The 14,030-nt window shown below is 44.0% G+C and overlaps 1 long non-coding RNA gene across 1 annotated transcript in view; it reads left to right on the top strand.

Annotated features, from left to right (window-relative positions):
- Positions 1-11,028: 11,028 nt before the first annotated feature.
- LOC138249153 (uncharacterized) overlaps positions 11,029-14,030 on the top strand; it is a 94,497-nt gene continuing 91,495 nt past the window's right edge. Inside the window, exon 1 of the long non-coding RNA XR_011194753.1 lies at positions 11,029-11,091. This is a non-coding gene — a long non-coding RNA (uncharacterized lncRNA). The remainder of the gene's footprint in view (positions 11,092-14,030) is intronic.

Genomic DNA, 14,030 nt, shown 5'->3' with positions numbered 1-14,030 from the left:
AACCACCCGGCACCAGGGCTTTTTTTTTTTTTTACAGATGGGGAGTGACCCCTTAGGCAAAGGTCGCTCCCCTCGGGGGCAATTTAATTTTAGGCCATTTCTGCCCACCTTGGGAGCAGATCGGCCTATTTTTCTTAGGCCAATCTGCCCCCGGGGGGCAGAAACCACTTAGACACCAGGGATTGGTGTCTGTGTGTGTTTTTTTTGGGCGGGCAGCCCCTTGGGCAAGGGTCACTCCCCATGGGGGCACATTGCTGTTGCCCATTTCTACCCTCCTTGGGGGCAGATCGCCTATTTTTGTAAGGCCCATCTGCACCCAAGGGGGCAGAAAGCCCACCGTACACCAGGGAAGAATCTTTTTTTTAAAAAGAGGGTTGGGGCATGGCCATACACCCACCCAAAATATATGGGGACAAAGTTGTTCTGCCCACCGTTGGGCAGATGGGGCAATTACCCCGATCCACTCCCCAGTGGGGCAGAAAGCATAGTAGATCCCAGGGAATTAAAAAAAATAGTGGGTGGTCACTACCAACCAGTATGGGCATGATCATGTCCCCACCCCAACTGAAGGGGTTAACAGCCTTTCAGCTCTCCCCCCGCACACTAAAAGATCTTATCCCAATGGCAAGCAAGAGGACATTTGATTATTTTGGGTTTTGGTTTTAAAATTGGGCTATGAGAGCTTGTCTAACTCTCAAAATCGTCCCACTTGGAATGGTGAGGGCTGCACTTTTTGGACCTTGGAACGCTGCCATGTAGAAAAATCTACAAGGCCTAGACACAGCTGAAAGCTAAACATCTGGGTGAGTCCAGGGTGGTGTGCTTCACATGCACCCCTCACCATTTACTTACCCACAATGCCCTGCAAACCTGCAACTTTGCATGAAATCACACATTTTTCCCACATTTCGTGATGGAACCTTCAGGAATCTGCAGGAATCCACAAAATTCCTACCACTCAGCATTGTCACATCTATACCGATAAAAATTCTGCCTCACTTGTCAGCCTAAATATGTTTTTTTCTAAACTGCCCTTATCGACCCGCTTTGGTTCCCCCTCAATTTTGATATTTTTTTGGCTCTTCCCCATCACAGGCACTTGGCCCACCTACACAAGTGAGGTATCATTTTTATCTGGAGACTGAGGGGAACATTAGGTGGTAGGAGATTGGTGCTGGTGTGGTGATCCCACACAGAAATGTGGGGAAATTGTGATTTTGTAGCTACATTTGAGGTTTGCTGAGGATTCTGGGTAAAAAAACACTGGGGGATCCATGCAAGTCACACCTCCCTGGACTCCCTCAGTGTCTAGTTTTCAGAAATGTCTGGGTTTGGTAGGTTTCCCTAGATGGCTGCTGAGCCCCAGACCAAACACGCAGAAACAGGTAAGTTTTGCATTTGATAATTTTGATGTGTCCACGTAGCATTTTGGGGCATTTCCTGTAGCGGGCACTAGGCCTACCCACATAAGTGAGGTACCATTTTTATCAGGAGACTTAGGGAAATGCTGGATGGAAGGAAATTTGTGGCTTGTCTCAGATTTCAGAGCTTTCTACCACCAAAATTGCAGAAAAAGTGTTTTTTTTTGCCAAATTTTGAGGTTCGCAAAGGATTCTTTGTAACAGAACCTGGTGAGAGCGCCACAGTTACCCCATCCTGGGTTCCCCTAGGTGTCTAGTTTTTTAAAAAAGCACAGGTTTAGTAATTTTCCTATGTGCCGGCTGAGTTAGAGACCAAAATCCACAGCTAGGCACTTTCCAAAAAACACGTCAGTTGTTAATGTAAAAATGTGATGTGTCCATGTTGCGTTTTCAGGCGTTTCCTTTTGCGGGCACAAGGCCTACCAACACAACTGAGGTACCATTTTTATCAGGAGACTTGGGGGAATGGTGGGTGGAAGGAAATGTGTGGCTCCTCTCAGATTCCAGAACTTTCTTTCACCGAAATGTGAGGAAAAAGTGTTTTTTGCCAAATTTTGAGGTTTGCAAAGGATTCTGGGTAACAGAACCTGGTGAGAGCCCCACAAGTCACCCCATCTTGGATTCTCTTAGGTGTCTAGTTTTCAAAAATGTATAGGTTTGCTAAGTTTCTCCAGGTTCCGACTGAGCTAGAGGCCAAAATCCACAGCTAGGCACTTTGCAAAAACAGGTCAGTTTTCCTTGGGAAAATGTGATTTGTCCACGTTGTGTTTTGGGGCATTTCCTGTCGCAGGCACTTGGCCTACCTATGCAAGTGAGGTATCATTTTTATCGGGAGACTTGAGGGAGTGCTGGGTGGAAGGAAATGTGTGGCTCCTCTCAGATTCCAGAACTTTCTATCACCCAAATGTGAAGAAAAAGTGTTTTTTTGCCAAATTTTGAGGTTTGCAAAGGATTCTGGGTAACAGAACCTGGTGAGAGCACCACATGTCACCCAATCCTGGATTCCCCTAGGTGACTAGTATTTAAAAATGCACAGGTTTGGTAGGTTTCCCCCAGGTGCCTGCTGAGCTAGACCACCAAAATCCACAGCTAGGCACTTTCTGTCAGAGTCACCAGATCCTCAGGGTCTGTGCACGTTCCCAACAAGTCCACCACAAGACAGCTCCAATACTCTGATTAGAATGTCACAGAGTCTAAGAGAGTCCAAGTGGGGAAAAGGAGATTTGGTAGGGAACAGCTGGGAAGGAAACCTGTAGGAAGCAAAAGGTTAAAACCCACAATATCAAGATTACACCATATTAATCATTACTAGGCTATGTCTCTAAGCATTGTCATATTGGAAACATGGATAACTTAAGCATGAACTTAAATAACTTGGCCTCAAGAAGTCTGGATACCTGTGAGGGAATCAATAAAGATTAGTACCATTTTCTAATGAACCACTCAATGAAATGTTACACATGGATTAGAAACATCAGAACCTTCTAGCATTACACTTTCAAATTCAAGAATAGTCTTTGCATGAGGACCAGGAAATAATCTGAAAGGTTTCTATAACATTATATGAATTGTACCAGAGGAACTTATTATGCACATACAAAACGCGGTTTATCAGGTCTTGACAGTCTGTAGGCTGAGGATCTATTTGAGCTATAATATCTTTTAGCTCCTCTTTGAGTCCCTGGTAGAACAAGCCGCTTGCTTTTCTTCAGGCCAGGATGTCTCGGCTGCCAGCCGGTTAAAATTGGCTAAATATGATACTAAATCTTGATTACCTTGTCGTAAGTCTAATAATTCACGATCTGCCAACAATGTTACAGTTCTACGATCAAATACTCGCTCAAATTCACGAACAAAGTTTCCCCAGTTGTAAAGCAGGGGACTGCCTTGACGCACAAGAGGTATAGCTCATGTAGCTGCATCTCCAGTCAGATATGATAGCAAGGAAGCAACTTTGGACTGGGCATCAGGGAAAGTATGTGGTCGGCAGGTGAAATGTAATTCCACTTGAACCAGGAAAGATTGCGCTTTCAAGGGATCGCCTGAGAAACGTTCTGGAGCAGCTAAAGGAATGGCCGAAGGAACATTGAGGGAAATGTTTGTGGGATTACCTCCAGAGGTCTGAGAGGAAGGACCTGGCCAAGACACACCTGTAGGATTTTGTTCCTTCTTCTCTACCTTATCCTGTAACTGACTCACTCTCTCAGCTAGACTAGCTGCTAAATCTTTTGATGACACCACTTCTGCCTGGAGCTGCGTGATAGCCTTAACTAGCTCGTCCAGTGTGGCCATGCTGAGAACATACACAAACCAGGAGGATATTAATTTGTGGGCTCACTATTCTGTCAGAGTCACCACATCCTCGGGGTCTGTGCACGTTCCTAACAAGTCTACCACAAGACAGCTCCAATACTCTGAGTCCAAGTGGGGAAAAGGGGATTAGGTAGGGAACAGCTGGTAAGGAGTCCTGTAGGAAGCAAAAGGTTAAAACACACAATATCAAGATTATACCATATTAATCATTACTAGGCTTTGGCTCTAAGCATTGTCATATTGGAAACATGGATAACTTAAGCATGAACTTAAATAACTGGGCCTCAAGATGTCTGGATACCTGTGAGGGAATCAAGAAAGATTAGTACCATTTTCTAATGAACCACTCCATGAAATGTTACTCATGGATTAGAAACATCAGAACCTTCTAGCATTACACTTTCAAATTCAAGAATAGTCTTTGCATGAGGACCAGGAAATAATCTGAAAGGTTTCTATAACATTATATGAATTGTACTAGAGGAACTTATTAAGCACATACAATATAACATCTAGAATTCTAACACTTTAGTTTTCTTAAAATGCAGGAACATGAATTGCGCACATTGCAGATTTTCACAAAGGTTTATAAATGCCATGAAATGATTGTGCACAATGAATAACATGAGTTAGGCGCGAGAAATGAATCGTGCATCTTGCCGATTCGAAGGTCACCAAGTAAATGCCATGAAGTGGTAACACACAATGAATATCATGAATTTAACACAAGGAATGAATCACGCGTCTTGCCGATTCGTAGGCCAGCATGTGAATGCCAAGAAATGGTAGCACACACTGAATATCATGAATTAAGCAGAGGAAATGAATTGCGCGTCTTGCTGATTCGTATACCACCATGTGAATGCCATGAAATAATAACGCACAATGCATATCATGAATTAGACACAAGAAATGAATCGCGCTTCTTGCCGATTCGAAGGCCACCATGTGAATGCCAAGAAATGGTAGCTCGCACTGAATATCATGCACTAAACACCAGGAATGAATTGCGCGTCTTGCCGATTCGAAAGCCACCATGTGAATGCCAAGAAATGGTAGCGTACAATGAAGAACATGAATTAAGCACAGGAAATGAATTGCGCGTCTTGCCGATTCGAATGCAACCTTGTAAATGCCGTAAAATGGTTGCGCACAATGAATATCAAGATTTGTACTCGAGTAAAGAATTGCGCGTCTTGCCGATTCGAATGCAACCTTGTAAATGCCATTAAATGGTTGCGCACAATGAATATCAAGATTTGTATACGAAGGAAGAATCGCGCGTCTAGCCGATTCAAATGCCAGCATGTAAATGTCATTAAATATCAAGCGCACTTTCACACGCACAAGAGCAAAATAGATTTATCATGCTAATTAGGCCCAAGAACTCGAAATCCTTCAAGAACGGGAACGGTGGCCCAGCCCGACCTCCGTCTTACCGCCCTGATCAAGAATCACCCAGCAAAGTGAAAGGGCGAGGCCTGGAAGATCAAAGTAGGCCTCCGGAACATGAGCTCAGGAAGTTGCTGCTACTCTGCACCCGGACCTCTGAATAGTGAGCACGTGGACCTGGGCTGGCTCCCTTATACAGAGTCTTGGCCCAGCCCACAAACCACACCCAGGCATGCTACAGGGAAAGCTTCTAGAAGGCCCTGGAAAGGGGACCACACCCTGACACACTCTGAAAGCCTGCAGCAGTACATTGCAAATGAACAGTATTTATATGCACCTTGAACATAAGCCTTCAGGATTAAACTCTGCAATGCAAAAGGATAAACAACAGCATATCAGCACAATGCATAAATTACGTTATCTTGAGAGTGCTGGATTTTTGCATTCTAGTCGCCCGTAGAGGGCGCACTGCCCTGATGTTGACACTTTCCATAAAACACGTCAAATTTCAAAGTAAAAATGTGGTGTGTCCATGTTGCGTTTCCTGTCACGGGCATTAGACCTACCCACACAAGTGAGGTACCATTTTTATTGTAAGACTTGGGGGAACACAGAATAGAAGGTGTAAAGAAATGGCTCCCTGTTGCAGTTATCCCCCACTTTTTGCCTGATACTGATGCTGACTTGACTGAGAAGTGTGCTGGGACCCTGCTAACCAGGCCCCAGCACCAGTGTTCTTTCACCTAAAATGTACCATTGATTCCACAATTGGCACACCCTGGCATCCAGATAAGTCCCTTGTAACTGGTACCTCTGGTACCAAGGGCCCTGATGCCAGGGAAGGTCTCTAAGGGCTGCAGCATGTGTTATGCCACCCTGGAGACCCCTCACTCAGCACAGACACACTGCTTACCAGCTTGTGTGTGCTAGTGAGAACAAAATGAGTAAGTCGACATGGCACTCCCCTCAGGGTGCCATGCCAGCCTCTCACTGCCTATGCAGTATAGGTAAGACACCCCTCTAGCAGGCCTTACAGCCCTAAGGCAGGGTGCACTATACCATAGGTGAGGGTACCAGTGCATGAGCACTGTACCCCTACAGTGTCTAAGCAAAACCTTAGACATTGTAAGTGCAGGGTAGCCATAAGAGTATATGGTCTGGGAGTCTGTTTTACACGAACTCCACAGCACCATAATGGCTACACTGAAAACTGGGAAGTTTGGTATCAAACTTCTCAGCACAATAAATGCACACTGATGCCAGTGTACATTTTATTGTAAAATACACCACAGAGGGCACCTTAGAGGTGCCCCCTGAAACTTAACCGACTATCTGTGTAGGCTGACTGGTTCCAGCAGGCTGCCACACTAGAGACATGTTGCTGGCCCCATGGGGAGAGTGCCTTTGTCACTCTGAGGCCAGTAACAAAGCCTGCACTGGGTGGAGATGCTAACACCTCCCCCAGGCAGGAGCTGTAACACCTGGCGGTGAGCCTCAAAGGCTCACCCCTTTGTCACAGCACCGCAGGACACTCCAGCTAGTGGAGTTGCCTGCCCCTCCGGCCCCGGCCCCCACTTTTGGCGGCAAGGCCGGAGAAAATAATGAGAATAACAAGGAGGAGTCACTGGCCAGTCAGGACAGCCCCTAAGGTGTCCTGAGCTGAGGTGACTCTAACTTTTAGAAATCCTCCATCTTGCAGATGGAGGATTCCCCCAATAGGATTAGGGATGTGACCCCCTCCCCTTGGGAGGAGGCACAAAGAGGGTGTACCCACCCTCAGGGCTAGTAACCATTGGCTACTAACCCCCCAGACCTAAACACACCCTTAAATTTAGTATTTAAGGGCTTCCCTGAACCTAAAGATTTAGATTCCTGCAACTACAAGAAGAAGGACTGCAGAGCTGACAAACCCTGCAGAGGAAGACCAGAAGACTTCAAATAAAGAGAAGGGATCGGAGGATTTTGTGGTCCAGTGTACACCCTCCAGTCAAACTGATAATATAATATAATACACTGTTCCAAAACTGGTGAACGGGAAAGGGGAGTGAAACAAGAGGTAATGCTCAGACACTCGTACAAAAATGAAGACAAAGGAAGACGGTAATTATCCGAAGTCCCTCAGTATAAGGTCAATATACGGTCGACATGTTTCGCGTCTCTCATGGTCCAACAGGATCCCTTGACGCTTCTTCAGGACCTATTTATTCATTGGACTTCTCCAATTGAAAACAAAGGAAAATTCATCAGCTCCTGCAACCTAACGCTCACAGTCAAGACGTCATTGGTCACTTACTAGAGGTAAACCGGACTGGCTTCCCTTTCCTATTAGTCACCCATCTCTATTTAGAGGAAGTGTTTCATGGGATCACGCAGGCCTGTTGCCCGGTTCACAATGAATTTGTGAGGTTACCGGCGTGCAATGAGACACCTACCCCCGCGGCTGCGTTCCCGAATATTCGAATAGACCGGCGTGCATGAAACACTTCCTCTAAATAGAGATGGGTGACTAATAGGAAAGGGAAGCCAGTCCGGTTTACCTCTAGTAAGTGACCAATGACGTCTTGACTGTGAGCGTTAGGTTGCAGGAGCTGATGAATTTTCCTTTGTTTTCAATTGGAGAAGTCCAATGAATAAATAGGTCCTGAAGAAGCGTCAAGGTTTCCTGTTGGACCATGAGAGACGCGAAACATGTCGACCGTATATTGACCTTATACTGAGGGACTTCGGATAATTACCGTCTTCCTTTGTCTTGATTTTTGTACGAGTGTCTGAGCATTACCTCTTGTTTCACTCCCTTGCTACTTTTTTAATCTTGACCAATTCCCAACAGCGAACAATAAATTATTTAGTGAGGGTTTTGAGCCAATTCTATCCTCTTCTTGTCTTTTTTCTTTCCTCTTTTTCGGACCCACATGTGGTTCCGCGGCTTCATCATTAACTAAAAGATCTCCGGCAAAGAGCCCCCCTTCGGGGGGTGCCCGTCAGGCATTGCAGTGCCGGCCTGACGAGGAGCTGTCCTATGATGAAGCATGACACCAAATGTGGTGTGTGAGGACTTGTGCTCCTGATTATCAGGACTTCTCCCCTTTCCCGTTCACAGAAGACCAGAAGACACCAACTGCCTTGGCCCCAGACTTACCGGCCTGTCTCCTGCCTTCCAAAGAACCTGCTCCAGCGACGCTTTCCAAGGGACCAGCGACCTCTGAATCCTCTGAGGACTGCCCTGCTTCGAAAAAGACAAGAAACTCCCGAGGACAGCGGCACTGCTCCAAAAGAACTGCAACTTTGTTACAAGGAGCAGATTTAAAGACCCCTGCAACTCCCCGCAAGAAGCGTGAGACTTGCAACACTGCACCCGGCGACCCCGACTCGACTGGTGGAGAACAACCAACTCAGGGAGGACCCTCCGGCGACTCTACGACTGTGAGTAACCAAAGTTGTCCCCCCTGAGCCCCCACAGCGACACCTGCAGAGGGAATCCCCAGGCTCCCCCTGACCGCGACTGTCTGAACTCCATTTCCCGACGGCTGGAAAAGACCCTGCACCCGCAGCCCCCAGCCCCTAAAGAAACGGAACTTCTGTGCAGGAGTGACCCCCAGGAGGCCCTCTCCCTTGCCCAGGTGGTGGCTACCCCGAGGAGCCCCCCCTTGCCTGCCTGCATCGCTGAAGAGACCCTTTGGTCTCCCATTGAAAACTGAAGGAAACCCAACGCTTGTTTGCACACTGCACCCGGCCGCCCCCGCGCTGCTGAGGGTGTACTTTCTGTGCTATCTTGTGTCCCCCCCGGTGCCCTACAAAACCCCCCTGGTCTGCCCTCCGAAGACGCGGGTACTTACCTGCTGGCAGACTGGAACCGGGGCACCCCCTTCTCTCCATTATAGCCTATGTGTTTTGGGCACCTCTTTGACCTTTGCACCTGACCAGCCCTGAGCTGCTGGTGTGATAACTTTGGGGTTGCTCTGAATCCCCAACGGTGGGCTACCTTGGACCAAAAACTGAAACCTGTAAGTGCCTTACTTACCTGTTGAAACTAACAATAACTTACCTCCCCCAGGAACTGTGAAAATTGCACTGTGTCCACTTTTAAAACAGCTTATTGTGTTTTATGTGAAAAGTATACATGCTAAAGTAATGATTCAAAGTTCCTAGAGTACTTACCTGCAATACCTTTCAAAAGAGCTATTACATGTAAAATTTGAACCTGTGGTTCTTAAAATAAACTAAGAAAAGATATTTTTCTATAACAAAACCTATTGGCTGGATTTGTCTCTGAGTGTGTGTACCTCATTTATTGTCTATGTGTATGTACAACAAATGCTTAACACTACTCCTTGGATAAGCCTACTGCTCGACCACACTACCACAAAATAGAGCATTAGTATTATCTCTTTTTACCACTATTTTACCTTTAAGGGGAACCCTTGGACTCTGTGCATGCTATTCCTTACTTTGAAATAGCACATACAGAGCCAACTTCCTACAGAAGGACAATAGTTATTACTGCTACTTGTCTTTCTCTACATTTTTTCCTTCCAAATGTAAGACAGTGCATAAAAATAATGTCTATTTGAGAACTGCCCTGTAATTCACATGTTAGTATGGGGACCCCAGAATTCAGAGATGTGTAGATAACCACTGCTTCTCAACACCTCAACTTGTGCCCATTTTGGAAATACAAAGGTTTCCTTGATACCTATTTTTCACTCTTTATATTTCACCAGATGAATCACTGTATATACCTCAATGTCAATATGTTTTTATTTTAGCTGTTACTTTCCATAGGAAAACCTTGAAGGATCTACACAAATGACCCATTGCTGAATTCAGACTTTTGTCTACTTTTCAGAAATGTTTAGCTATCCGGGATCCAGCATTAGCTTCACACCCATTTCTGTCACTAACTGAAAGGAGGCAGAAAGCACAAAAAATAGTAAAAATGGGGTCTGTCCCAGTAAAATGCCAAAATTGCGTGGAAAAATGTGGTTTTCTGATTCAAGTCTGTCTGTTCCTGAAAGCTGGGAAGATGGTAATTTTAGCACTGTAACACTTTGCTGTTGCCATTTTCATGGGAAAAAACACATGCTTTCTTCTGCAGCCCTTTTCCTCCATTTTTTTAAAAAAACGAAATTTTAGCTGTATTTTGGAGGATTTCTTGGTCTCCTTCAGGAGAACCCACAAACTCTGGGTATCTTTAGAATCCCTAGGATGTTGGGAAAAAGGACGCAAATTTTATGTGGATAGCTTAAGTGGACAAAACGTTATGAGGGCCTAGGCGCGAACTACACCCATATAGCCAAAAAAGGCTTAGCACAGGAGGTGGAAAAGGCCTGCCAGCGAAGGGGTTAAATTAAGATTTGTAAATCACCACATGCTAACTTCTTTACCACAAATGTATTAATAAAATGTGATCTCTATCAATAAGGATGGTTCTGAAAGTTGCCCAACCTAGGAGAAACAACACTCTTGTGCCTTAACATGTTTCTCGAATCTAGTTTACTTAACCAACCCTTTGAAAGATTAGCTAGAGACTACAATCGCTCTTATCTTCCTTTTACATCTCTCAACCTCCCGTAAGTATAGTTAATGTTTGTCATTCTTCCTTTTTAAAAAAATAGTAATTAGTTAAAGAACATAAAGGACACTGCCAACACCCTGGTAGTAACACTTTACAGTTGTCAAGCCGGTACGAAAAACAATAGCTCTCCAAATAAGGGCATCATGTACACGCAATGTTGTGCTATTTTTTTAAATCTAGCAGGATTGTTCCTTATTTCGGTGAGAGATCATTGTCTGCCCTGTTGCTGGGGAAAATAAGAAGTCAAGTGCACCTCATTTGCTCAAGAGCTCAGCGCTCCTGACATGTAGCAGGAGGCACAGTGGAAGTGTGCACAGTTATGAGAAAAAAGAAGCTTCACCGTGAGAAAGGAACAAGGAAAGAGAAAGCTCAACCCCAGGTTTCCCTGCGGTAAGCGGTTTCAGAGTGGAGGGGGAACGATGCCAGCCTGTGGAGTCTACCACTCTAGCATTTCCCTAGTGGGCTGCAAACTAAGAGGCTTCCTTCACAGCACTGTGGGCTAAAATGACCCCAAAATGCCCCTTGGACCTCATTGTGGCCTAAGTCTCTTGCAGTGTTGGGCTGCTATGAACGCTTGGCAGGGCTGATTTTGGATTCAGTCTGACTCTGAGGGAGAGACGAAAGTCTTGTCGTTCTAAAAATATGCATGGTAAAGGTATGCGTGTTAATAACGCATTCGTTGTAACACTTGCGATTTAACGGCGTGTGTGGTTCGGGCCGCGTTGTGAATGCTGTCTCCGTATTAAAAAACGCTCACGAGAACGGCAGGGTCGAATTTACAGTAACACAAAACATGGGAAGAAGGCTATATCATTGACAAAGAAAACTAGGCTTCTTAAAAAATATACATAAAGCTGCAAGGAAGCTGTCAGTGGGATGTGACTATTTTATAGTCAATTGTAACATCACTGTTGCTATAGCGAAGCACTGTATTTATTCATCCTTGTTGCTCGGCGAGTGGCATTAAAGATGCTTATCTGATCTTAGCATCTGTGTCTTGTGTGAACATTAAGGAGGTAACAATAATTTATTACACGTGCTACACCTTCAGATGCATTACATTCTACAAAGCAAAATATAAATTACATTTCCCTAATAATAATTACCTCCGCAAACAAAGTGAAAACATACACCTACGCACAACTCCTTACTACGGAACAAAAAAACACAGCTTCACTGCAGGCAACCCAAATTACAGGACTTTATGACACAGATACTACATTTCATTACGCATAATAGAATTTGACACGATAATTTGAAGCAGAATGAGTTAAATAATAATTATCATAAATCTGATTTGAATAAATTGCATAAATTAGAGGTGTAAATTGCATACAATTCACAACAACTTTGAAATCGAATCCTGTCGGTGCGCTAAATACAACTATGTAATACACTTGTAATAATCGTGTCTGGGGAGTTAGTAAAATGTGTTAGAACTTGAATGTTGTTAGAGTGTAAAACTAGAATATGGGGCACAAAACATTTCCAGCCAGATTGAATCCAAAATCACTCGAAGCTAAACATGTTTTATATGTCATGCAAATGGAAGCATACAGCTTGGAAATACTTGTCAGTTACACCAGACTATCTCTACTAATAGGGTATATTATGTTTTTAAAGTTGAAACTATTTTTCTGGATTACATTTTTATTGGATTTTTACTACATTTGTTCCATAGACCTGCATGATTTCAGATTAAACACAATACATGTCATCAAGAAACCCACTGATGTAAATGCGTTGCAATACATGCATTGCTATGTGTGAGCACAAGCGTTTATGGAAGCTCATGACAGTAGTTAATTTCAACACAAATGCTACCATCGAAAATTTACATTGATAAATTAAATGAATCTAAAATTTTGCTCGCTGTAGCTTCATATCTTCTGACAACATTTTAAATTGCACCAACTACAGACTTTACTTGTTATTACATTTTTTCATAAATCTAGCAGCCAAATTAGTAATCTCATAAAAGGATAAAAGCAAGACGAGTGAATTTGTGTACACAGTACTGTTCTGACTTTAAGTATCCTTTAGCTTTGTGAACACAAACATGTGCTAACGTTAAACATCTCTAAAGTTTGTGTGCACATATTCTGTCAGTGAGGGGCCATTTTTAGCTATGACAGAGACTCCTTACCTTGTAGGAATCCCGACATATTTTGTCGCCCAATATCTTTAACAAACCCCTTCTTTGATGGTTACATTTTCCAAACTGTTTCAGCTAGCGCTAGACATCTCTGACCAAATGTCACTTTACATTAGTTCCATACTAGGGAGCCAATGTATTACGAGGTTATAACACTTCTAGGGAGGGAAAAGCAGAGGCAAGATGAGAAGTTTCTCTCTCATAGGTATAGGCGGTTAAGCAGTGCTATTCCAACTTGGAATCTCAAGACTCGCTTTGACAGCAGCATATGATATCTTGGCAGGTCAGAACTTTCATTCTGAATCAGTTCTTAGTCTGGCATTGTGAGATCTTTTTACCTGAGTACTTACACCTCTTCTCCTTGCTGGAGTCCCTGCTAACAAAAGCTCATTCCAATATTCTGACACTCCTGAGTGGTTTCATTCCTGTGCCCGAAGCTCTCAAATGGTCACTTTGAGAAAACCTCTGTTTTATCTATTTTCCTGATTACCTCTTTTTCCCCACAGGGGTCAACTCAGAGTCCTGATTTCAACAGGCTTTGGGCGTTGTCTTACGACTGAGTGTTGGGCATGGCCCTTTCGGCAGGGTCACCCCAGATTTTCCTTTCCTCTGCCTTCCTTTGTTGAACCCGCTTTTGTTGGCTTTTAGGACTTTGTGCACTTTTCCCCTGGTAAGCAGAGGTTAAGTGCTTGCACTGTCCCTTGAAAACATTTAAATTGTACTACGATTGATTGGCATATTTGATTTACATGTAAGTCTCTAATAGATGGAACTACCTGTACTAAGAGCCTAAAAATTCAGTTAGTGAGCTGCAGGACTCATTGAGCCGCCCGCTACAGTAGCCTTTTAAAACTTGTCTCAGACCTGCCACTACAGTCTGTAGTATAGTTTTAAACTATATTTTAATACTTAAAAGTCACCCATAACGTAGGCCCCAGCAACCCCTAGTTCAGGGTTCATGGTATTTAAGAAGAAGGACAGGTGGGTTAAAGTTTTACGTGTTCTGGCAGAGAAAATTTCCTAAAGTCATTTTCCACTATTGTAAGACTTTTGCTCCCATGGACTAACACTGGGTTGGCTTATTACACTTTATAAGTGCTAACTTCTGGATGGGAGCAGTTGAAAATATGCTGTTTATACTCAATATAAATTGTAATTTAAAATCCACTTTAAT

This window comes from Pleurodeles waltl, chromosome 8 (assembly GCF_031143425.1).
Source record: "Pleurodeles waltl isolate 20211129_DDA chromosome 8, aPleWal1.hap1.20221129, whole genome shotgun sequence".
Taxonomy (NCBI): domain Eukaryota; kingdom Metazoa; phylum Chordata; class Amphibia; order Caudata; family Salamandridae; genus Pleurodeles; species Pleurodeles waltl.
The sequence above is the reverse complement of the archived record's forward strand: the minus strand, read 5'-3'. Positions and strand labels throughout refer to the sequence as shown.